Source organism: Schistocerca nitens, chromosome 9 (assembly GCF_023898315.1).
Source record: "Schistocerca nitens isolate TAMUIC-IGC-003100 chromosome 9, iqSchNite1.1, whole genome shotgun sequence".
Lineage (NCBI taxonomy): Eukaryota > Metazoa > Arthropoda > Insecta > Orthoptera > Acrididae > Schistocerca > Schistocerca nitens.
This window is the reverse complement of record NC_064622.1, coordinates 173,380,052-173,404,419: the sequence shown is the minus strand read 5'-3', so window position 1 is coordinate 173,404,419 and position 24,368 is coordinate 173,380,052. Positions and strand designations below refer to the sequence as shown.

The 24,368-nt window shown below is 42.3% G+C and overlaps 1 long non-coding RNA gene across 1 annotated transcript in view; it reads right to left on the bottom strand.

The window, feature by feature from the left end:
* Nucleotides 1-24,368, bottom strand: part of LOC126203446 (uncharacterized) — a 455,238-nt gene that overhangs the window by 109,028 nt on the left and 321,842 nt on the right. Inside the window, exon 3 of the long non-coding RNA XR_007540265.1 lies at nt 4,048-4,116. This is a non-coding gene — a long non-coding RNA (uncharacterized LOC126203446). The remainder of the gene's footprint in view (nt 1-4,047; nt 4,117-24,368) is intronic.

The following is a 24,368-nucleotide window of genomic DNA, read 5'->3' as shown; positions in this document are numbered from 1 at the left end:
TCTCTGGTATAAGGTTCGAGGGCCATTCGGAGAGTAAGGCCCTATCGGTCGCGAAATGGGGAAAAAAGAAATTTATGGCACGATTTGAGTAAAAGAACGGGTTTCCGGTTGATAAGACATATCCTGAGGCGTCAAGAAATCGTCCGATTTAGTAGTGATTTAGACGACTCTTTCTGACGTTGCAATTTTCACAAACGGCAGAGTACCTGTAACGATGACTGCGAAAATAAAAAAAGTTTTATTTTCAGAAGTTAGCTACACCTTCCAGATATTTCTCTATGTAGTCGTCGCTCGGAGTTAGAAATTTGTCGTGGCGTTGTACCAAATTTACAATGCCCCTGTCATAGGAGACAGCCACCTGTGCTTTCCACCATTTCTCTGCCCTGATCTGGTCTTCATAATCGGTGGGTCATGTGAGTTGGAGGTGAAACTCTGGGATAGACAATTACCGACAACACTGTGGGCATCAAACACTTCTCATCGAAAACACTGCAGGACCATCTTCATTATCCCTGGGGAGTGCTGCCGAGAATTGTCATGAAGAAAGGAACGCATGACAGTTGCGTTGTGCGGGTTGCATGAAACCAGACGAAACCCCTCCCCAAGACTTCACACATGGCAAGAGACACTATTTTCAATACATTCTTACGTGCTCACTGTGCGTTTAGAACTGAAAGAGCGACGTGACGCGCTCGACGAGCATACTAAAGACACTGACCAACACATCTCTACAAAACTTCATAGGATTTCCACTGTGGTCTCCATTTCGTGCCCGATCGGACCTTACTTCCCGAATGGCCTCGTGGTTTACAATGCGCAGCTGCAGCCCGAAGAAGCCACTATTAATATTGCCGTTCATTATACGATGTAACGAATCTTCATCTAGAAATCCAAACACTCCCACAAGCAAGTTACCTGTTCACGTAAAATCCACTATTCCGGCAATAATCAGTGTGATATAACCTTCGCAAAATCAGCGAAGAACGGTATCTACGTTGAACACTGAAAGAAGTAGCGACAATACGACAGGACACGTGTTAAAATATCAGGGAATAACTTCCATGGTAGTGGCGGGAGCTGTAGAGGGTAAAAGCTGTAGGGAAAGACAGAGATTGAAATACATTCAACAAAGTGCTACTCTGACATGAAGACGTTGACACAAGGGTGGAATTCGTGGCGGACCGCATCAAATCAGTGGGAGGACGGATCTCAAAAATAGTGAAAACTACCTAGAATGTTCGTAGCTCACTCTTTTCAAAATCTATCCTTTTTTCATCTACATCACAAACCTCTTTCCCCTGCCAGTGATTAGACGAACTGACCACAATTTACTTAAAGAAAAGGAAAATTAGGAAAGTTTTTTAATTGAATTATGACATTTAAACAAAGATTTTAAGAGAATGTCTGTCTGATTGTGTCACTCATCAACATTGAGTAACTGCCGCAGATTTCATGGTATCTAGCATGGATTAAATAAAATTAGGAAATCTTGATCATGAAGTCTTCTCAAGGAGAAGATATAAAATATTTGAGGTTTGCCGAGGATACTGTAACTCTGCCAGAGACGGACAACTATTCGAAGGAACTAGTTGAGTGAAATGAATAGTACACTGAAATGAGATTATACGATGCGCATTAAAAATAGAAAAAAGGTAATGCAATGCAGTAGAATTAAATCAGGTAATGCTTAGGAAATCAGATAGGAAATGATAAACTAAAAGTAGTAGATGTGTTTTGCTTTTTTGGCAGCAAAATAACTGGCGAGGAACCTAAAATGCAGACTGACAATAATAAGATGAGAATTTCTGAAAAAAAGCAATTTGTTAACATTGACTAAAAGCATAAGTGTTAGGAAGTCTTTCCCGAAGGTGTTTGTCTGGAGTGGAGCCTTGTGTACAATAAACAGCTTTTAGAAGAAAGGAACTGATGCTTTTAAATGTGTTGTTGCAAAATAATGCTGAACATTCGATCAGTAGATCGAGTAACGTGTGATGTGGTACCGAATAGAAATGGGGAAAAGAGAAATTTATAGAACAATTTGACTAAAAGAACGGGTTGCCGGTTGATAGGACATATCCTCAGGCGTCAAGAAGTCGTCCGATTTAATAGCGATTCAGACCATTCCTTCTTACGTTGCAGTTTTCACAAACGGTAGAGTACCTGTAACACTGTATAATCGAGTGATAAAGTTACATGCTCTAGCTTTAACTCGGGTCCTTCAGTCTTTCAGATTAGTAGGACATACCTTGAAAGTACTTCTTAGGCCTATTAAACAATGAGCAGAAAAAGCAGAGATCAATGTGCAATGTGAGCGGGTAGTAGAAGTTCCAATTGATTGGAAGCTTCAAATAAATGTTTCACTGTATGACTCAAAATCTCACCTTTATACTGATGCATAATGAGCAGATACTGTGTACTCTTGCTACTTCTGCGATGGCTGTAATCTTTTCACTCTTAAGTGATACAACTATGTCCAACGTTTCTGTTACCTCCTTCGAATTGCAGATGGTCAATCGACAGCTTTTTTTTTTTTTTCCCACGGCACTTAAGACACTGTGTGAAAGCGATACGTTGGCTAGTACACATATTTCGTAGGAGCGAAAATTTAAACGAAATATCCAGCAACTTCTGTAATACGTTACGGAGGTAGTTCAGTGTAGTCCCGCACTTCTCGATGTCTGATAGAAACAGCATCACATAGAGAAAGCTTGTGTCCATTTCACCCACAGCATATGCAGCAACACTGCTTTCAATAGAGTGACACCAGTTAAATACCAATCACGCTGTGTGTTTTTTGAACTGTTTACTGATATGGCCACACTTGCAAGCGTAAGAACGACAAAAAAGCACCTATTGAAATTCCACCATTTCCGTGGTTATACCAACATTTACCGACTTAACACTATTAGATTTTCACCTTGGAACTGTATTAAGTCTGAAACAGATAACTGGCTTGGTTACATTACATACTCTGCTGTCTCATAGAGATCGTAGGGATGTATCAAGACAAGCAACGCACCGTATTACCCCGTGAGTGTGAAAGTGCACTTGAATTGGAGACTGACTTTAGGGAAATTATATTGTGAGTTGCTAACAGTTGTATATAAGGTCTTATAAACTTGTTACAAACAACGGAAAATGTAGGTGAACGTTTGTAATTATACTATATTTGCGTTGCCACATTTGGGAAGTCAAAAAAATCGGGACACAGAAGTGCAACTATTACTAACGTTCGTCAGTTTTTATCTTCCTGCCACAAATAAACTACAAATTCGATACTTGAAACTTTAAATATTTAAAAGTTAGTGGCGTTTGTCTTATACGTTGGTGAAAATCAAAGGGCTGGGACTGTAACTTGCAGACGTATTGTTGTCTGGAGCGGAATATAGAAGTTTCTTCTCGTGTGGAACATGCTGATAGAACTCTAAGCAGCTCATTCTACAGTTTATTTTAAAAAGAAGTTCAGTTTCCACAGATGCAAATTATGCAGTATGATATAGATAGAGCAAAACTGTGGCAGTAAACCAGGGAAGTAGGGACTTGATGGTGTCCCGTCATACTCATGTAGGTACACGGGACAATTATAGAAAAGTTGGGACGATCCCAACAAAATCGAGACAGCTGGCAAACCTAATTATGATCTGCTACAAATGTATTAAAGATAGTTGTAAATTTATTGTTGGCTTCTGTAAATGTACTGTACATTTTTGAAAATGTGTTACGGTGATTTGCTGTAATAAAATATCGTAGATTATTGTAAATGTGGAACATGGTGAACTGATAAAATTAACGCACAAAACAAATAACAAAATAAAATTACTTCATAATGGCAAATATTTACATATCTCGGACACAATTTTGTAACAGAAGTTCAGATGACCATTTACGTTATCACCTGGAATTTTCACCTTTGCTTCTAAGATAAACTGTAAGTATTCTGAACCGTGGAAGGGAATAATTTAGTAAGGAAAAGATAATTAAAAAATGCACACTACCCATGATTACTAGCTTTAGATGCATATATGGGCCTTAACTGGAATTATGTACCTGCAAACAGTGTGTCAGCTATTACATCTGTTCTGCGCTCGTCAGCTGTTTCTTCATAGTCACCCTCATCTGTAACACAGCGGACATGGAAATATGAATTGAGAAATATTGAATTACGGCAAATTACAAGTTAATTTGTACTCATAATATTTGCTAAGATGATAAACTCAAGATATAAATAAAAATAAGTGATATAGATTTATCGTATCTCAAGCGTGCCACATTTGTTAGCAACAAATTAGTGATTTAAAACTGTACCCACATTATTTTGTCATACTCTATTTAAAAACAAAAGTACACGATGAACCTCTCATGTTGTTTTGTTCGTCATTCTCGTTATAACGCTGAATAATACTTGTAGATTTCCACTTTAAAACACAAGTTCAAAGGGAAGTACGCACTACACCTATTGCCACATAGTTGATCAATGAAAAGCGTTTGTTTCTAGAACGTAATTTATCATATTCATAGTGGAACAGTCGAGTTTCGAGTTGGGATAGTCGGTAGTGAATACAGCAGGTTCATGTGCCTAGGAACAGCGTAGGTTCCGTGTTTTCTGCGGCAGTTCTTCATAATAGCATTTGCCGTTACCATATTTCAGCGATATTCCTCACAATGACGCACAGTTCGTCAGTCAAATGCCCTCAGTTTCGATACTTTATCAGATCAGGACAGAATCAGCAACTCATGTTTTGTTTTCTTTGTATCTTGAGATACATCAGAAATTACTCTATTTCAGTGTTGCAGTAATTTTCGTGCGCCTTTTGGTCATTTACAGAATCGGATCCTAATTAACGCGTGTTTCATCAATATGCGTATAGGATTTTAAGAAAATGCAACCTCGTTTGCGCAAAACTAACTAAATTTGTAGGCGTGATAATAACAAACTGGTACGAATATGGTGATAATCGAATCCTGCTAATCCGGATACTGCTGCTTAAGCTTTTTGCAGTAGAATAAAATGAAAGAAAGGAAAGCCTTATGTGAGTTAAGTACTCTTTAGTATCTTCTACCACATATTAAATACACGTGACAGGTTGGTAAACAAAAATGCTGACATTTAGGGTGCGAGAAAAAGGAGTTCATTATCAAAACTTGAGAAGCAAGACAGATGGCATGCGCAAGATAAGGCTTCGACTAAAGTTGACTTTCAGCGTTATATTCCGATCGTATGGGTCCGCTCGAAAGTCATGCACTTTCCTTCCGTGACGCAAATTTAGTTTCCATACCCCTAGGGCGCGATGGTACAATGGTAACAGAAGTGGACCAGCTATGGGAAGAACAGCATTCAATTTCCAGTCCAGTAATTGACGTTTATATTTCCCATTGCTTCCCAAAAATAGAGTATGACAAACGCTGAATTTGAATCTTTTGTTCTACGAAGGTCTGATGTGACCTCGTCACCAATGGGACGTTAAACTATAATTTTCTCATCTCACCTCCATCCTCGTCCGCCGGCATTTGGCAGGAAATAGGAGGAGAGAGAGTGGCGTAAAGTTTTTGGTTACCAGACTTATCACTAATGTCCTGGATTTAATTCCAAACCGGCCAGCAGTGTCTCTTGAAGTGAGGCTATGTGACACTGTTGATGATGATCCATCCATCATATGGGACGTTAAAATGGGCGGCCCTCTTGGTGCTATCGGAAAGGAGAAGAATATTTGCCGGCATCGTGTGTCAACCTCTCCTTCTCTCATCATCATGCAACACACACGTGACTACCACACAATACACCTGACAGATACACGTAAGACACGACTCTCACACGCTACGAGAAAAGAGGCCAATGTCCGCAAATTAAGGAAACACCTTCACTTCCAGACAGCTGAACCTGTCCATCTGGATATCGTATCCAACACTGCCATACTACGGCGTATGCTTTATCGGTGTTGATGTAGACGTAGTATGCGTCATTCTCTTACAGAAAGCATGATCACATGTGCTCTAAGCGACAAAAGAGCCGTCTTGTGCGTCTCTGAAGTATTCGTAAAATATCCACATCTGAAAGCCATCTCTGATATCAACGATATTTCTTCAAATTTTCCGGGCTAAACATTGTGTTTTGGATACATTTTAAGACTGCCCTGCAAGAAACTTAAGCCATTTATTTTTTCTTCAGTTTTACAAGGTAAAATATATTTTACACCTATTTCATTTTCTGTTAGGTTTTTTCATTATAGAAGCAGTTCTACACTGAAGCGCCAAAGAAACTGGTATAGGCGTGGGTATTCAAATAGAGACATATGCAAACAGGCAGAATACGGTGATGCGGGCGGCAACGCTTATATAAGTCAACAAGTCTCTGGGCCAGTTGTCGCATCACTTACTGCTGCTACAATGACAGCTTATCGAGATTTAAGTGAGTCTGAACGTGGTATTATAGTCGGCGCACGAGCGATGGGTCACAGCATCTCCGACGTAGCGATGAAATGGTGAGTTTCCCGTACGACAATTTCACGAGTGTATCGTGAATATCAGGAATCAGTTAAAACATCAAATCTCCGAAATCGATGCGTCCGGGAAAAGGGCCAACGAAGAGTGAAGAGAATCGTTAAACGTGACAGAACTGCAACCCTTCCGAAAATTGCAGTGGATTTTAATGCTGAGCCATCAACAAACGTGAGCGTGCGAACCGCTCAACGAAACATAATCGATATGGGCTTTCGGAGCCGAAAGCCCACTCGTGTACCCTTGACGACTGCACGACAGAAAGCTTTACGCCTCGCCTGGGCCCGTCAACACCGACATTGGACTGTTGATGACTGGAAACATGTTTCCTGGTCGAACGAGTCTCGTTTCAAATTCTATCGATAGAATGAACGTGTACGGGCATGGAGACAACCTCATGAATCTATGGCCCTGTATGTCAACAAGGGGCTGTTCAAGCTTGTGGAGGTTCGGTAATGTGTGGGGCGTGTGCAGTTAGGAGCGATATGGGACCCCTGATACGTCGTTTCAGGATTATGGAGCTTTCGCAACATTTTACAAAAATTTCACGGAAATTGTGACGGAGGAGCTTGGTTACCATAAATTTTGTAATTTTTTGCTCGGTGGGTTCCCAAACCGCTAACGAAAGACCATAAAAACCAGAGACTACCTGCAGCACTGACCTTCCTCGAAGATTACGAGAAAGATGGTACATAGTTATAGATAGTATCGTAACTGGGGACGAGAATTGGATGAAGCATGTCATTTGTGGAACGAAAAGGCGGTCGACGGAATGACGATATACAAATTCTCCCAAAAATGTGTTTACAAACGCTGTCAGCAAGAAAGATCATATCCACTGTGTTTCGAGAGTCTGACTTCTTTGAATGTCGCACTGCAGTTCACTCAGACAGGTATTCTAAAACGCTGAAAAAGTTAAGGCGGGTGATACAAAACAACCGTCGCGGAAACCTTATCGCAAAAGTTTTGTTTCTTCACGACAACGCTCGCCCACGCTCGGCTGAACGTACCCGAGATCTGCTATTGGGTTTTGGATGGGAGGCGTTTGATCATCCACCGCACAGCACTGGGCGACTACGACCTCTTCCCAGGATTGAAGACGTGGTTCGCTACACAACACTTGCGCCACAGTGTGACAAGTGCTTCAATTTGAGTAGCGATATCGCAGAAAAATAGCCATGCACCTTTAAAGTGTACATAATAAAATTTGCTTTTTCCACATCGTTAACTTTTTGTCTCAGAACGTCTGTTATTCTCTTGATAGCCCTCATATAAGACTGCAGACCACGTGTGCACTGAAATCCATGCGCCACAGTTCCGTTGTATGCCACTAGAGATCCAAACCAAAATGGAGCAGCCAGTTCGTAAAGCGGAGGAAAAGAAAGCACTCCGTCTGCAGGCCACAAGTGGCCCATCGGGACCATCCGATCGCCGTGTCATCCTCAGTTGAGGATGTGGATAGGAGGGGCGTGTGGTCAGCACACCGCTCTCCCGGACGTTATGGTGGTTTTCTTTGACCGGAGCCGCTACTATTCGGTCGAGTAGTTCCTCAATTGGCATTACGTGGATGAGTGCACCCCGAAAAATGGCAACAGCACATGGTGGCTTGATGGTCATCCCTCCAAGTGCCGGTCACGCCCGACAGCGCTTTAACCTCGGTGATCTCACGGGAACTGGTGTATCCACTGCGGCAAGGCCGTTGCCCGTAAAGTGGAGAGGCGCCGTATAATTTCGATGGGGTCTCTCTAGCGACGCGCTACGGTATTGTGGCGTGGGAATTTCAATGAAACACCACCATGGAAGACATGCACCTGCAAATAAAAAAAAAAATAGTACGTTACTTCACTTTTTCAAGGTGATGTGGAAAACATTATGACTAGCTCTCGTACACGTGTAAGCGGCAAAGTTAATTATGTTTTTTTTGCGGATAAATATAACCGAAATGAAAGGACTGACAGTATCTTAAAAGTACATCTTTTTTTGCAAAAATTTATTCAAACATCATTTCAGCCAGTTAAAAGACAACATTTAGTTTGAGCGCTGCCGTTCCGATGAAAGAGTTCCGGTGTCTGTTTCTTTTAACGCAGCGCCACTCAAAATCCGCCACGGCGCGCGCCAGGAATTGGTTCACGATGCGGCGATAGCGCAGTAGCCTCCTTTGTGTCCGCCAGATTGCGGCCGCGGAGCAAGGAATCTGCGGCGGTAATGGTGTTGGCCGGCGGGGGCGCTGCGATCAAAGAACGGTGGGCGGCGGTGGGCGGCGGCGGTGGGCGGCGCCGCCCCCACCTCACCGCCCCCCCCCCCCCCCCCCCACCTGCCATAACACACCGGCGGGGCCGGCGGGCGCGTTGCCCGCGCAGCCTCACTAGTTCAATTTGCATGATTATTACCTTGCTATTGTAACGAGATTGCCTATTGATTATTAGTCCCCAGCCTGTGATGTGCCGGCCGCCGCTGCCGGCCACGATTTTGTGTTTACGCGCGCTGCGCGCCCGCAGAGCCGCGCCGCCATATACGACCGATACGGCACACACCGGCCGCACAGCCGACCAATAATGCCCGTCGTATGGGCGTTTGCCCACCCGAGTACGTGTGCCGCGCCGTGCTGTGTGCAGTTCTGTGACAGCTCACCCGATGCGGGTACCGTCACGTGAAACGCACCGCCAAGCTGGTGGCACTTCGTTTCGGCAACAAGTAAGCAGCGAACAATTCCACCTGCGTGTTTCCACTACCAGATGCCTCGCAAATAAAAGGTCAATGTGGCTGTAAGGTATCACAAAAGATGTACACTAATAATTTATTGTGACACTAGTTTATTATTTGCTTTTATTCCCATACTTGTTCCTGTGTTTGACAAGAAACGGATTCAAATGAACACTTAAAATCTAAATATCTAATTTACATGCATTTATAATTTTAAATACAAAACACAAATCCGATATGCTAAAAAATATATCGGCTCAACCACTTGTTTATAGTGTAAAACACTAAGATTGACGCGTTTCGGAAGTCAAGCTTCCATCATGAGAATAATAAAAAGTAAAAGAACCTGTTAAAACTCGCTAAAATGGAACATGCACCAGGCACAATAAAATTAATAATAAAATTAAAACATCGTGGCTGCTTCCCTTGTTGCAGAAGTGTCTTCCAACGTGCGTTTCCACATAGTCGTCAAAATATAAAAAACTCTAAAATGGTGTCACCTATGGTGATGTTTCGCAAAAAGTGGCTAACATTTTCAAACCTTTTAAAGTTGATACCGCTTTTCAGGCCAATAATACGCTGCGGTTTAAACTAAGAAATAATTTGCAGCAGGAAAGCTATAAATATGAGAGATTTGGGGTCTATAAAATTCAGTGTAACACGTGCAAGGCAAGCTATGTAGGCCAAACTGGTAGGCCCTTTAAAGTACGTTACAAAGAACATGTCGATGCTTTCCGGCTTAATAATTTCGAAAAGTCAGCTGTAGCCATGCATATTTGGGAAACGGGACACCCCATGTTGCGAATATATCAGGATCTCGTTATTTTACATAGACAGGACAAAGGCAAAAAGCTGGATCTACTAGAACAGCTGGAAATTACGATACATAGCGTGGATAATCAGAACACACTGAATGAACAGCTAACTGGTGATACAAATAACTTTTTCAAACATTTCACTGGTTTCTTTTAGTAACTACATTTTTAGCAATTGGTAGGATAAAATCATTTCATGAGGTCCTTGGAACATGTATACGTTATCTGTTTGTATACACATCTCTGTGACTTCCTTGTTTACTTGCGCATGAGCTCACTCGCGTTTCAGTGTCGTGTTTAGCTACGTGGTGTGTGGTATCAACGAAGACGCACGGGCGGTTTACGACGATAGAGGAGAGAGCCATGTGGTCAGATGTTGAACACCAAAGGCGACGCCATTTTAGAGTTTTTTATATTTTGACGACTATGTGGAAATGCACCTTGGAAGACACGGCTGCGACAACGGAAGCAGCCACGATGTTTTAATTTTATTAGGCCGGCCGAAGTGGCCGTGCGGTTACAGGCGCTGCAGTCTGGAACCGCAAGACCGCTACGGTCGCAGGTTCGAATCCTGCCTCGGGCATGGATGTTTGTGGTGTCCTTAGGTTAGTTAGGTTTAACTAGTTCTAAGTTCTAGGGGACTAATGACCTCAGCAGTAGAGTCCCATAGTGCTCAGAGCCATTTGAACCATTTAATTTTATTATTAATTTTATTGTGCCTGGTGCATGTTCCATTTTAGCGAGTTTTAACAGGTTCTTTTACTTCTTATTATTTTGATGATGGAAGCTTGACTTCCGAAACGCGTCAATCTTGGTGTTTCACACTATAAACAAGTGGTTGAGCCGATATATTTTTTAACATTGACATTCACAAGCAGGACCTCTCATCCAGTTTGGATAAAATCAAAAAAACAAATCCCATATATACTGAAGTGACAAAACTCATACGATACGCCGTGCGGGGTAGCGGCGCGGCCTAGGGCGCCTTGTCATGGGCCGTGCGGCTCCCCCGTCTGAGGTTCGAGTCCTCCCTCGGGCATGGGTGTGTGTGTTGCCCTTAGCGTAAGTTTAAGTTACATTAAGCAGTGCGTGAGCTTAGGGACCGATGACCTCAGCAGTTTGGTCCCATTACAACTTACCACAAATTTCCAAAATTTCATACCATGCATCGTATTATCGTGTCGGGACTTCCTTTGCCCAGTATAGAGTAGCAGCTCGACATGGCATGGACTCAACAAGTTGTTCGTAGTCCCCTGCACATTGTAACACCCCAGATATAGAAACCCATAATAACCACACTTTTTGTTGCACAGGAAATAGCAAAATTAGTATCCTATCAGTGACGCTAGCTACTGACAACAAAATTAGCACTCTTTGTTAGTTTGATTAACAGGGATGTTATATAAATCATAAAATAAAGGACTGAATGAAAGAATACAATGTGATACAAAACAGAACTTTAAAGAAAGAACTCAAAAATTATTATTTACGAAGGCTGAAGCCCAGGCCATAAATCGGAGATAACATTTACCCTAGCAGAGAGTTGTGGCCGCGTCGAACTGTAAGTTGGCTGTGACTACAATGTGACTCGGCAATGGAGATGTTAACTTCACTTATCTCTTGTATTCGGCGACAGTAGTACGCATGTTAAGCGCTGCTAGATTGGTTTAAAACTGATTTGAAGTTTAAAGTTTTACAATATGGACTGGAAATATTAGTCAGAAGTCGGACCAAAGTAGGGTCATCTTTACCGTTAGACAAATAACGGGATTTTGATGTATGTGACAGAAAAGTGATACGTGTGATTACTGATTTGTGATGGGACTTAAGACTTCGTGGTGCTTAATTGTCACGAACATCAAGAAACGCGGGCCGGGGTGGCCGAGCGGTTCTAGGCGCTACGGTCTGGAACCGCGCGACTGCTACGATCGCAGGTTCTAATCCTGCCTCGGGCATGGATGTGTGTGATGTCCTTAGGTTAGTTAGGTTTAAGTAGTTCTAAGTTCTAGGGGACTGATGACCTCAGAAGTTAAGTCCCAAAGTCCTCAGAGCCATTTGAATTTGAACCATCAAGAAATACGGAAAGAGACTGATCGCCGACATAAACCCGGTTATTAGACTTGGGTAGGCCACAACTAAACGCAATCACGAAGAAATTACTTATCGGTTTGTGTGCTCAGCTTAGGGACAACCAATAATTACGAAAGACAGTAAACCTTAAGTCAACTTTAATTCTTCGTGTCCCCTACATCATTTAATGGATATTTAAAGAGTATTTGTGGAATTGACTGAGTCTTCGGATAACATAAAAGTGCCAAGTAAATTAGTGATAATTTAAATGTGAACAGCAATATCTTTACACCAAAATTACAACGCATTCTGAACATTCCTCAAGCGTCTGTTATCTCTGGAGTTACGTCGTGCAGTTGTTGAATACGCGACGTAGCGACACCTTGATGACAGAATAATAACTAACAACTTAATATCCTCGCAAAATGCATAGCTTGTTATCGGCTTGGGTGATGGAATGATGGTTCAATGCACTATTTTTTAACGTTTGAATGAGCGTTCTCAAACCGGGGATAAGAACTACAGTCAGCCATTTCGCGCAAATTGAAGGGTCTGTCGCGAACACGCAAAGGACTTTTCGTTATTTCAGGTCAATGGAGGCATCGCGTTACCGAGTGGTGCAGTCGCTACAGTTATAAGTGAAGAAGATCGACGGACAACGAACACAAATGCTTTCATTACAAGCAAAGGCGGCGTACACACCCCGGCGTGCTGCTCCTTCAAGATATTGATACCAGCTTCGAGATACAGTATCTGAAAATAACCAAACCACGCGAGGAGTTTGTTTGTTTTTTTTCCTAGTATTTACAGACTGGTTTTGTTGTGATCGACGGACGCCATTCCACGTCATCTCGACTGAGACACCCATCATCATCGAGCCGAGAGAGAACAGCGTCACAATATATATTCAGCCAAGCCTCCTCTACAGCCATCCATCAATTCCAAAGTGTTGCCGGTGCAGGCTTTTGTGCACGAACTGATCTCTCGATTATATCCCATAAATGTTCGGTTGGATACATGACGGTCGATGTGGGTGGCCACATCATTCGCTCGGATTGTCCAGAATGTTCTTCAAACATATCGGGAATAATCGTGGTCCGGTGACATGGCGCACTGTCAGCCATAAGAAATCCATTGTTATTTGGAAACGAGAAGTCCATGAATGGCTGCGAATGGTCTCCAAGTAGCCGAACATAACCATTTCCAAAGCATTCCATGTTAACACAGCTCACCCCATTCTGGAGCCCAACCAACTTGCTCTGTGCCTTATTGAAACTTGAGGCCATGGCTTCATGGGGTCTACGGCACACTCGAACGCTACCATCAGCTCTTACCAACTGAAATCTGGACTCATATGACGAGGCCACGTTATTACAGTGGTCTAAGGTCCGACCGATACGGTCACGAGCCGAAGAGAGGCGCTGCGGGCTACGTTATGCTGTTGGCAAAGGCCTTGCGTCGGTCGTCTGCTGCCATAGCCCATTAACGCCGCATTTCGCCGAACAGTCCCAAGGCACACGTTCGTCATACGTGCCACATTGATTTCTTCGGAATTTCACGCCCTGTTGCTTGTCTATTAGCACTGACAATTCTTCGCAAACGCCGCTGCTCTCGATCACTAAGTGCAGGCCTTCACCACTGCGTTGTCAGTGGTGAGATGTAATGCCTCAAATTTGGTGCTCTCGGAAGAGTCTTGACACTGTGCATCTCTGAATATCGAATTTCCTAAAGATTTCCGAAAAGGAATATCCCATGCGTTTTGTTGCGACTACCATCCCACATTCCAATTTAATTAATTCCCGTCGTTCGGCCAAAATCACGTCGGAAACTTTTTATGATGAATCACCCGATTATAGATGACAGGTACCACGGTGACATGTTCAAATGCATTGCGAATGCGTGCCTTGAAGTCCTGTAAGCCTCTAACCTTGGTTCAGCAGGGCAGACGGGGGCAAGTTGGCCATAGGGGTAGGTTCGCCCAGTCGAGTTAGTTCATGCAATCGATGCCAGATCGTGCTAGGAATCAATCAAAACGTTGGTAGCACTGTCCCTCTCCCTCTGCCGAACCAACATGGCTGGCGGAGAAGTTCTGGACAAGTTGTAGTGATTAACTGTTTTTGTGCGCGTTTCAGTAAAATTGTACTCGTCGGTTAAATGTGTTATTTAACTTATGCTTACTTTATTGAATAGTATAATTGAAGGTCGCAGTTTAAGTATTATTTCAATGTGACGTACAATCTAAATTGATTCTGTCGGTTTTGTAACGAATAGACTATATTGTAAACATGGCAGTAGCGTAGGTTGGCCCAGAGACGACGGGGCATGCTGGCTATCCGGACCAACCTGCCCTTTTTTAAAACTAGATGAAAGGTTTGTTATTTTTGATGATAATAATATTTATAAATCGTGGAGTTCATGAAATTATTAACATAACTTTCGAAGCGAAACATATTTTGATACGTTTCAGAGCTAAAAAGATCTTCATATTCACGAGATAAAAAGCGTTTTAAAAGAAAACCCCAACTAGTAAATTTTGTTATAATCTTAAATAGCGATGTGAGTAGTCAGAATTTGGTTCATTTCCTCGTTTTTAGAACATATGATTTATGGCCTTGGCTTAAATATTTCTTTTATTTGTAGGAACATAAGAATGTCCCGAAATTGTAAAATAAAAAATGGAAGAAGAATGATTTCCGAAGATACGACGCTAAAAGCAGTTTTAGAAGTAAAAGAAAAGGAAAGATCTGTGTGGATTGTTAGCGAGGAATTTGGGATCCCAAGAAAACCTTTGGGGATGTACTGTGTTAAGCCAAACAAACCTCATGTCAGCTTACACAGTCAGTTAAAACTCAGGAAACTGAAACTGGACCTCTACCCATGCCATTGGGCCTAAACCCTCACCCTGGAGGAGTCCTACAAATACTTAATGCCGAAAAGAAGCCTCGGGATAATTTGGCTACTACAACATATTTCAGGTATGAAATGTTGTTAACTAAAATTATTTTATTGGCTAAGATATTTCTCAATTTCTAATGCTTTTTCTCTATCCCTGCCATTGTCATTGTGTCTATCTCTATGTCGTATTGGGCACTGTACTGATTCGTCTCTCTCTCTCTCTCTCTCTCTCTCCTTCTCTCCCCCCTCCTCTCTCTCTCTCTCTCTCTCTCTCTCTCTCTCTCTCTCTCCTTCTCTCCCCCCTCCTCTCTCTCCCCCCTCTCTCTCACCCATATCACACACACACACACACACACACACACACACACACACATGTACACTCATTAAAAGAAAAACCGTGCCTCTATGCGTAGCTTAACTAGAGTTGTTTATTTTCAGATATTTAATTTCGAACAAGAAGATATGCTTGAACAATGTGCTATTGCATGTAACAATAAAATACCCCAAACATGGACCGAGACCGAAATGGCGGGAAGCAGTTGGGTCACACGATTTTTTGAGAGGCATCCCCAACTCTCCATTCGGACTCCTCAAGCAACTAGTTTAGCCCGGTGCACCAGTTTCACCAAGCATAATGTAGAACTCTCTTTTAATAATCTCGACATATTTTTAAAAAGATTAAAAGTGACCCCTGCAGACATCTGGAACTTTGACAAAACTGGAGTAACTACCGTCCAGCGTCCTGAACGTGTAGTCGCTCGAAGAAGTTTTCGCGAAAGAGGATGAGTGATATCGGCTGAGAGAAGGTCATTTGTTGCCATCGATTTTGCAGTTAGTGCGTTGGGTAGTAGTGTGCCTCCATTCTTCATCCTCCCAAGGGTCGACTTCAAGCCTCATTTTATCCGTGACGGCCCGACTGGGTGTGATGGAGCAGCTCATCTTTCGGGATGGACGACGGAGACAAACTTTGAAAAATATATGAAACATTTTGTCCTACAAGCTCGCTGCTCGAAAGAACGTCCTTGCTTGGTTTTCACTGATAACCACAGTTCACATCTGGACTCTGAAGTTCTTGATTATTGTATAAATGATGGCATCGCCTTTCTATCTTTGCAGGCGCATGGTAGCTATAAGCTACAGCCTTTAGACAGAAGTGTGTATGGACCGTTTAAAAAGTTCGTGAACTTTGGATTTGAAGTGAAGCATGGGTTACCAATAAAAAACGGCCTATGACTATTTAATGCATCCCGTCTATAGTGCGAATAGCACTTCCAAATACAGCATCTCCCAATACCATGACCAATGGATTCAAGGTCACTGAGATCAATACCTTCAACAAAAATATTTTTACTGACAGTGATTTTATGCCTTCGTACACGTCGGATAGGCCAGACGCAAATACTGAAAGCAGTCCATCATCTCGAGCTGATATAAACGCTACGCCCACCACCTTACAGCATGTTCTGGCTGTTTCTTCGAATTCCAAAGAAGGGTTACCATAAGAGGAAATTTTACAGGCACCGGAGAGTGTAAGACCATTTCCAACTCCCGAAGAGATCAGACTTTTTGAAAAAGCAGAGTCAAGAAAAGGTATGGCAGCAGGGAAAAGGAAAAGATTTTCCGCCATAGTGAGAGAAACTGCAGTAAAAAGAGCTTTTGAGGAAGAACAGAAAGGCGCAAAAGGAAAGAAGTCGGAAGTATTGGAAGGAAAAATTAAATTATAGGCTAAAAAACTCTTTTTCAACAATAAAGTACGAGCAATGGTGGAATGAAATTAACTAAATCAACTGCAGTGGGCCTAAAACGCATGAAGAAACCATGGCGAGATGATGATGATGATGACGATGACGATAAGGAAGATGAAGATTCCCTGTGGATAAGCTGTCGACGTGGAGCACAGTGGATTCAGTGCTCGAACTGCAAGCGCTGTCTCATCACACATGCGTGAAAAATGAAATCCATAGACCTTTTTATGAGTATTATAACTATGATCCTTTGGATCTGGACAGTGACTAAAAATGACTGGTTTGTTTTAAGACACTATAGACCCTAATAAGTTTAAACTTTCCTGTTGTCATAATAAAATGTGAAGCACTTAACTCAATATTCAACTTGTTTTTATGTAGATTAAAGTATGTTTCTTGATAACTATGACTTTTATTTTCGTTTCCTAAAGTCATACTTGTTTAACTTATCAACAGACTACATGGGTCAACGTGCTCCAGCCTCTGGGCCAACTTACCCCGAAGTAAGGGCAGTTTAGCCCACTTGTCATATGTTCAGTAATTAATGTTGTTTTTAATTTTTAACACATATTTTCAAGTTTAATAACTGCCATCCAGACCCACTAAGACTGATTTAAAATTTAACAATAATTTCATAAATTTCAATATCTAAAAAAATTAATATAAGAAAAACAAAAAAATGTGGCCATCGTTTCCCGGTCTCTCCTACATCGGATCCTTTATTAAACCCCACAGGAAGAAGTCTAGTAGTATGAGGTCAGGGGATCGTAGCGGCCATTGGACTGAACCATATCGTCCAGACCACTTCTTTGCAAACTTTTCGTGTAGGAACCGACGGAAATTTAGGGATCAATGAGGTGGTTGCAGGTTCCTGGTATTCCAGTTGTGACACAGCAACCTCTTGTAGCATGTCCAGGTAAGTACCACCGTTGCCGGCACATTCGATGCAACTGTGCATCATTTCGTACCAACCGTTGGCCTTGGGACTGTTTCTTTCCATTTCTTGTGTAACATGAGGATGCTGTAAACCCCACATACGAACGTTACTACGATTCAGTTTGCCAGATACATTTAACGATGCGTCACTGAAGAAACAAATATTTTCCAAAAAGTCTCCCTACCTCAAATCGTTCAGTGGAGCATTCTCTACGTCCTGTTAGTCCGCAGCTCGTGGTCGTGCGGTAGCGTTCTCGCTTCCCACGCCCGGGTTCCCGGGTTCGATTCCCGGCGGGGTCAGGGATTTTCTCTGCCTCGTGATGACTGGGTGTTGTGTGATGTTCTTAGCTTAGTTAGGTTTAAGTAGTTCTAAGTTCTAGGGGACTGATGACCATAGATGTTAAGTCCCATAGTGCTCAGAGCCATCTGAACTATCTCAGAAAATTACCAGTAAATCACACATTGACGAACTACTGCTCACTGTTACTGTCTGCCGCCAGAGTTACCTGAGCATCGCTTTGACACTTTCATGCTTACTAAATGAACCTGTAAAGAAATTAGCTGCTCTTCTTTGGATCAGTTCTAATTCATCTACCAATTTTATCTGGTACGTATTCCAGACGGACGAGCACATTCTGGTATAGGTTGGATGATGCTTTTGTAAGCTGCCTTCTTTGTGAGTGGACTACACTCCCTCCGAATTCTTCCAACGATCAGTCTTACATGTGCCTTAGCTGTGGTCATTTTAATGTCATCGTTCTGTTTTAAAGTGCTCCATGCACATACTACTAGGTATGTTACGAATGTATCAGCTTCCAGTGACTGCTTAGCAGTCGAGTAATTCATACAATAATGGGTCTTTTTGTATACTTACAAGCAACATATATCGTTTTTTGTTGAGGATCAAATTCCAATCCCTGTACGAAGCGCCGATCCTCTGCAGGTTCTCCTGCATTTTTCTACAATTTTCTGATGTTGCGACTTACGTGTATACAACAGCATCATTTGCGGAAAGTCTCATGGAACTTCTGCCATCCACTAGATCATGTATACGAGGTATACATAGGGTGTAAAGGGTGTAAGTGCAGATACTTTTACATGTGGTACCTTAATATGTACATAAAGTAGCATGTTGGTTGTTTTAACTCGTCATCGACCAGTCTTCTCACAAACACGCCATATACTTTACTACGTGTTGTTTTCCACACGGTCGTAGCTGCACCAGGAACTGTACTATGCCTGTCAGTAAGGGCTAACCGTTTTGCGTCCACACATCAACACGTCAACACCTGACATCTTGTCCAGAGGAAAACAAGCACTCATGGGACATGTACTTGGAGGTATTAACCTGCCTAGAAACATGCTACTCCAAATAGTTCTAAATACTAGTCTGCAAATGAAGTGAATACTCATGTAATGTGTAAAGTATGTATGTAGGACTGTAAACGGATCGTAGCCAGTGCTCGACATACGTTACGTACCAAGAATAATGCAGATGTAACCCTTTGTGCGCAATTTCTGGTTAAGCCACCTCGCAAGGACAACTATAAATTTAAAAATTACAGGATAGCCACAAGCCCAAGCCCTTCCTAACAATTACGGAAAGACAGCACTGGAAATTATCAGTTTAATTAAATTAAGAATTTATAACAATGCAATTTTTTCAAGGAAACTAACAAGATGAACAGCAATGTACGTCGTACATCAATGAGCTTGTTTAATTAAACGTGAATTCCTTAATTTTGAGACAGTACACCCGCTCACTTTGATTTATTCTCCCATTTTTGTTCATCACAAGCAAGCAGATTAACTTTAAAAAAAATCATGGAATAGAATATTAATTTGAAAAGTGGCATCAGTGAGAAAAATAAAGAACGCAGACTCTATCTTTTACGTAGCACATTTATTTCATGACGGAATTTGATGCACATCCTATGAATACACAAGACTGGTGCCTGAATAAACTAAATAATTTGCCAAAAAATGATAAAAGAGTAGCAGGCTCTTTCGCATACTCTACACTGGTCGCAGTGGCTCAAGAAAGCCACTAAAAACGGTAAAACAGAATGAACGTAGTAGGATTCGAATCCCGAATATCATCAACGTCAGTCCGGTGCCATAACCATTACGCTATGCAGGTGGCCGCGGAGTCAGAAAAGAAGTAGACTTCTTACCTGGAATATGAAGGGAGAATAAATGATATTGTAGCAGGCACTGTCTGTTGTACGCTGTACGATGATACTGTAGAGTACACGGCCGTAAAAAATGCAACACCCTCGGTGGCATCACGGTGAAATATGTGGATACTGATGGCCGAAGCATTAGTGATTCGTTTGTCATGATCACTGGCGGAGGCCTGTCTGCAGGCAGTAACTGTGCCAAGTTTAGAGGTGAACAGTGTTTGCAATATTCAATCTACGACACAGCCTTGCTGCAAAGACAAGTATGTACCCCTGTCAAACAGCTTCAGCAATTTGAATGAGATCGAGTTGTGGTCATGCGGGAAGCTGGTACGATATATCGACGGACTGCTGCACATGTGGGGCACAGTGCATAGGTCAACACTATGTGTAGCTACTTTCAACAGTGGACAGTGGAGCATTCTCACACCTGTAGACCAGGTTCTGTGTGTCCACGTAATGCTGACGAACGTCAAAATCGACGTATTGTGCAAGCAGCTGTTGCCAACCGGCCGTCATCCGAGGACGAAATACGGCCACATGTACCACCTGCTGTGTTATCAGAGACCACTGAGAAACTCCTGTTTGTAGCAGGATTAAGATCACGTGTGTCTCTGGCCAGGCTATCACAGACACCATGACACTACCAGACACGGCTACTCTCGTCTCGTGAGAGAGGCGACTATAGAGGGGAATGGCGCTCTGTTGTCTCCAGTGTTGAGAGTAGTTAGTTAGTTAGTTAGTTATTTGGTTGCGTGTTTCATTGATCAATCGCACGGTACGGTAACCGTTGTGGCGTGGAACGTGTCAAGTGCACAGGAAATGCTCATACGAAACAAGATATTTTTCTACTATTTACCCCATTCCCTTAAATGGCACAAAATGCATATACTATATTTACAGATTTATTTATTCCTATTCAAGAATTCATCTATGGTATAGAAGAAGTTGTCAAGGAGATATGATTTATATTTATTTTTGAAGCTGTTACAAGCTGTCTGTCAGACATTTTATATCGTCTGGCAATTTGTCGAATTTTTTATAGCTGCATATTTTACCCCTTTCTATGCCAAAGATAGATTGAATAAAGGCTAGTGTCTTTCTTTTTTCTCGTATTATAACCGTGAATGTCACTGTTGTTTTTAAACTGGTCCATGTTATTGAGAACAAATTTCATTAGAGAGTAAATGTACTGTGAGGCTGTTGTAAGAATTCCCGATCTTTTAAAAAGATGCCTACAAGACGTGCTACTATGAACCGCACACATTATTCTAACAACCTCCTTTTGAGCAGTGAATACTTTTTGTATAAATGTTGAGTTACCCCAAAATATTATTCCGTGTGACATCAGAGAGTGAAAGTATACAAAGTATGTTAGCTTACTAATTTCTGTATCCTCAAAATTGGCAATTATTCGGATTGTAAAAGTTGCTGAACTTAGTCGTTTTAGAAGATCCAAAATATGAATTTTCCAATTAAGATTCTAATCTATATGTACACCCAAAATCTTAGTATGCTCTACCCTGTCTACTGACTTCTGTTGATGTGTTATATTTATTGAAGAATCTGTACTTTTTGCAGCAGAAAATTGGATGTACTGTGGTTTTTCAAGGTTTAGAGCAATCCCATTTGCAGAAAACCAATTAATGAGTTTTCGAAAGGCCTTATTTGTATCATTTTCAATTGGAGTTTCTTTTTATTGGATTAATAATGATGCTTGTATCATCAGCAAACAGTGTCAGTTCAGCTTCCTGTTTCAGATAGGAAGGGAGATCGTTCACATATATCAAGAACAAAAGGGGACCCATGATTGAACCCTGTGGAACACCTAATGTAATTTCACCCCAGTTAGATGAAGTGGCAAACTGATTAAAATCATCTAACCCGTATAAGGAAACTTTTTTGCTTCCTGTCCTGTAGGTATCACTTAAGCCACTCATATGCTATTCCATTTATACTATAATTGTAATTTCTGTAACATAATGTCATGGTTCACACAATCAAATGCTTTGGACAAGTCACAGAAAATTCCTATTGGTGACATTTTACTATTTAAAGACTCTATTATGTGGACAGTGAAACTGCATATTGCTGTGTCAGTTGAACAGTAGGATCTGTCTGTATGAGAGTAACGAACGCGCACGTGTATGGGGCAGACCTGATGACGTGCCTATTCCAGCACGCATTGGCTTACTCCGCGCAGGTACTATCCCGGGCTTCGTGCTGTGGGGGATTATCAGTTACAGCTCGTGCTCACACTTGGTGTTTCTGAAGGATAAAGCAACCAGTACCTGACACACTTCACAGGTTGTTAGCCCTGTGCTACTGCCATTTCTCGGACAGGAAGTTGACGTGGATATTCTGCAGGACATTGCTCGTCCACATGCTGAGACGCAGCGCGCTCTTCGTAGTGTACAACAGCTGCCTTGGCCAGCAAGATCGCCAGATGTCTCGCCAAACTGTTCAACGTATGGGACTTGATGAAGCGCCGGCCGTTGTGACCGAGCGGTTCTAGGCGCTTCAGTCTGGAACCGCGCGACCGCTACGGTCGCAGGTTCGAATCCTGCCTCGGGCATGGATGTGTGTGATGTCCTTAGGTTAGTTAGGTTTAATTAGTTCTAAGTTCTAAGCGACTGATGACCTCAGCAGCTGAGTCCCATAGTGCTCCGAGCCATTTGAACCATTTGAACTTGATGAAGCGGGAAGACAGTCGTTGTCCAGGGCCTGGAGAAACCACTGCCGAGTAGCCACAAATGGAAAAGTCTGTCGCAGGACGCAATTCGGTGCCCTTATGATCTTTTGCATGCGAAAATAAACACCTGCGTTTGCGTCATAGGGGGAGGGATAGACATTGTGCCGACGCGACTCTATCGTCGCCCTTTACAGGGACATTTGTATGTCATTTGGCATGAATTTATCATATACTCCTACAGCTGTGAACTACCTGTCCTATCACTTGCCGCCGCGCGGAATTAGCCGAGCGGTCTAAGGCGCTGCACACATGGACTGTGCGGCTGGTCCCGGCGGAGGTTCACGTCCTCCCTCGGGCATGGGTGTGTGTGTTTGCCCTTAGGATAATTTAGGTTAAGTAGTGTGTAAGCGAACGGCTATTTACAATTTGTACAGAAACCAGATGGCAGTTATAAGAGTCGAGGGGCATGAAAGGGAAGCAGTGGTTCGGAAAAGAGTGAGACAGGGTTGTAGCCTCTCCCCGATGTTATTCAATCTGTATATTGAGCAAGCAGTAAAGGAAACAAAAGAAAAATTCGGAGTAGGTATTAAAATTCATGGAGAAGAAGTAAAAACTTTGAGGTTCGCCGATGACATTGTAATTCTGTCAGAGACAGCAAAGGACTTGGAAGAGCAGTTGAACGGAATGGACAGTGTCTTGAAAGGAGGATATAAGATGAACATCAACAAAATCAAAACGAGGATAATGGAATGTAGTCAAATTAAATCGGGTGATGCTGAGGGGATTAGATTCGGAAATGAGACACTTAAAGTAGTAAACGAGTTTTGCTATTTACGGAGCAAAATAACTGATGGTGGTCGAAGTAGAGAGGATATAAAATGTAGACTGGCAATGGCAAGGTTCAAATGGCTCTGAGCACTATGGGACTCAACATCTTAGGTCATACGTCCCCTAGAACTTAAAACTACTTAAACCTAACTAACCTAAGGACATCACACACACCCATGCCCGAGGCAGGATTCGAACCTGCGACCGTAGCAGTCCCGCGGTTCCGGACTGCAGCGCCAGAACCGCACGGCCACCGCGGCCGGCGGCAATGGCAAGGAAATCGTTTCTGAAGAAGAGAAATTTGTTAACATCAAGTATAGATTTAAGTGTCAGGAAGTCGTTTCTGAAAGTATTTCTATGGAGTGTAGCCATGTATGGAAGTGAAACATGGACGATAAATAGTTTGGACAAGAAGAGAATAGAAGCTTTCGAAATGTGGTGCTACAGAAGAATGCTGAAGATAAGGTGGGTAGATCACGTAACTAATGAGCAGGTATTGAATAGGATTGGGGAGAAGAGAAGTTTGTGGCACAACTTGACTAGAAGAAGGGATCGGTTGGTAGGACAGGTTTTGAGGCATCAAGGGATAACAAATTTAGCATTGGAGGGCAGCGTGGAGGGTAAAAATCGTAGAGGGAGACCAAGAGATAAATAGACTAAGCAGATTCAGAAGGATGTAGGTAGCAGTAGGTACTGGGAGATGAAGGAGCTTGCACAGGATAGAGTAGCATGGAGAGCTGCATCAAACCAGTCTCAGGACTGAAGACCACAACAACAACAACAGTGTGTAAGCTTAGGGACTGATGACCTTAGCAGTTAAGTCCCATACGATTTACACATTTGAACATTTTTGAACTAGCCAATAAAAGGTACTTAACCTTGTGGCCCCTGCACTTTTTTTTTCGGTCTTGTATAAATGTCCAAACACGTTGCGGAAATGAGCACAGGGACCTCGATACAAGACGCTAGCAACCAATCGTTTGGAGAGTAAACACAGCAAACGAGCTAA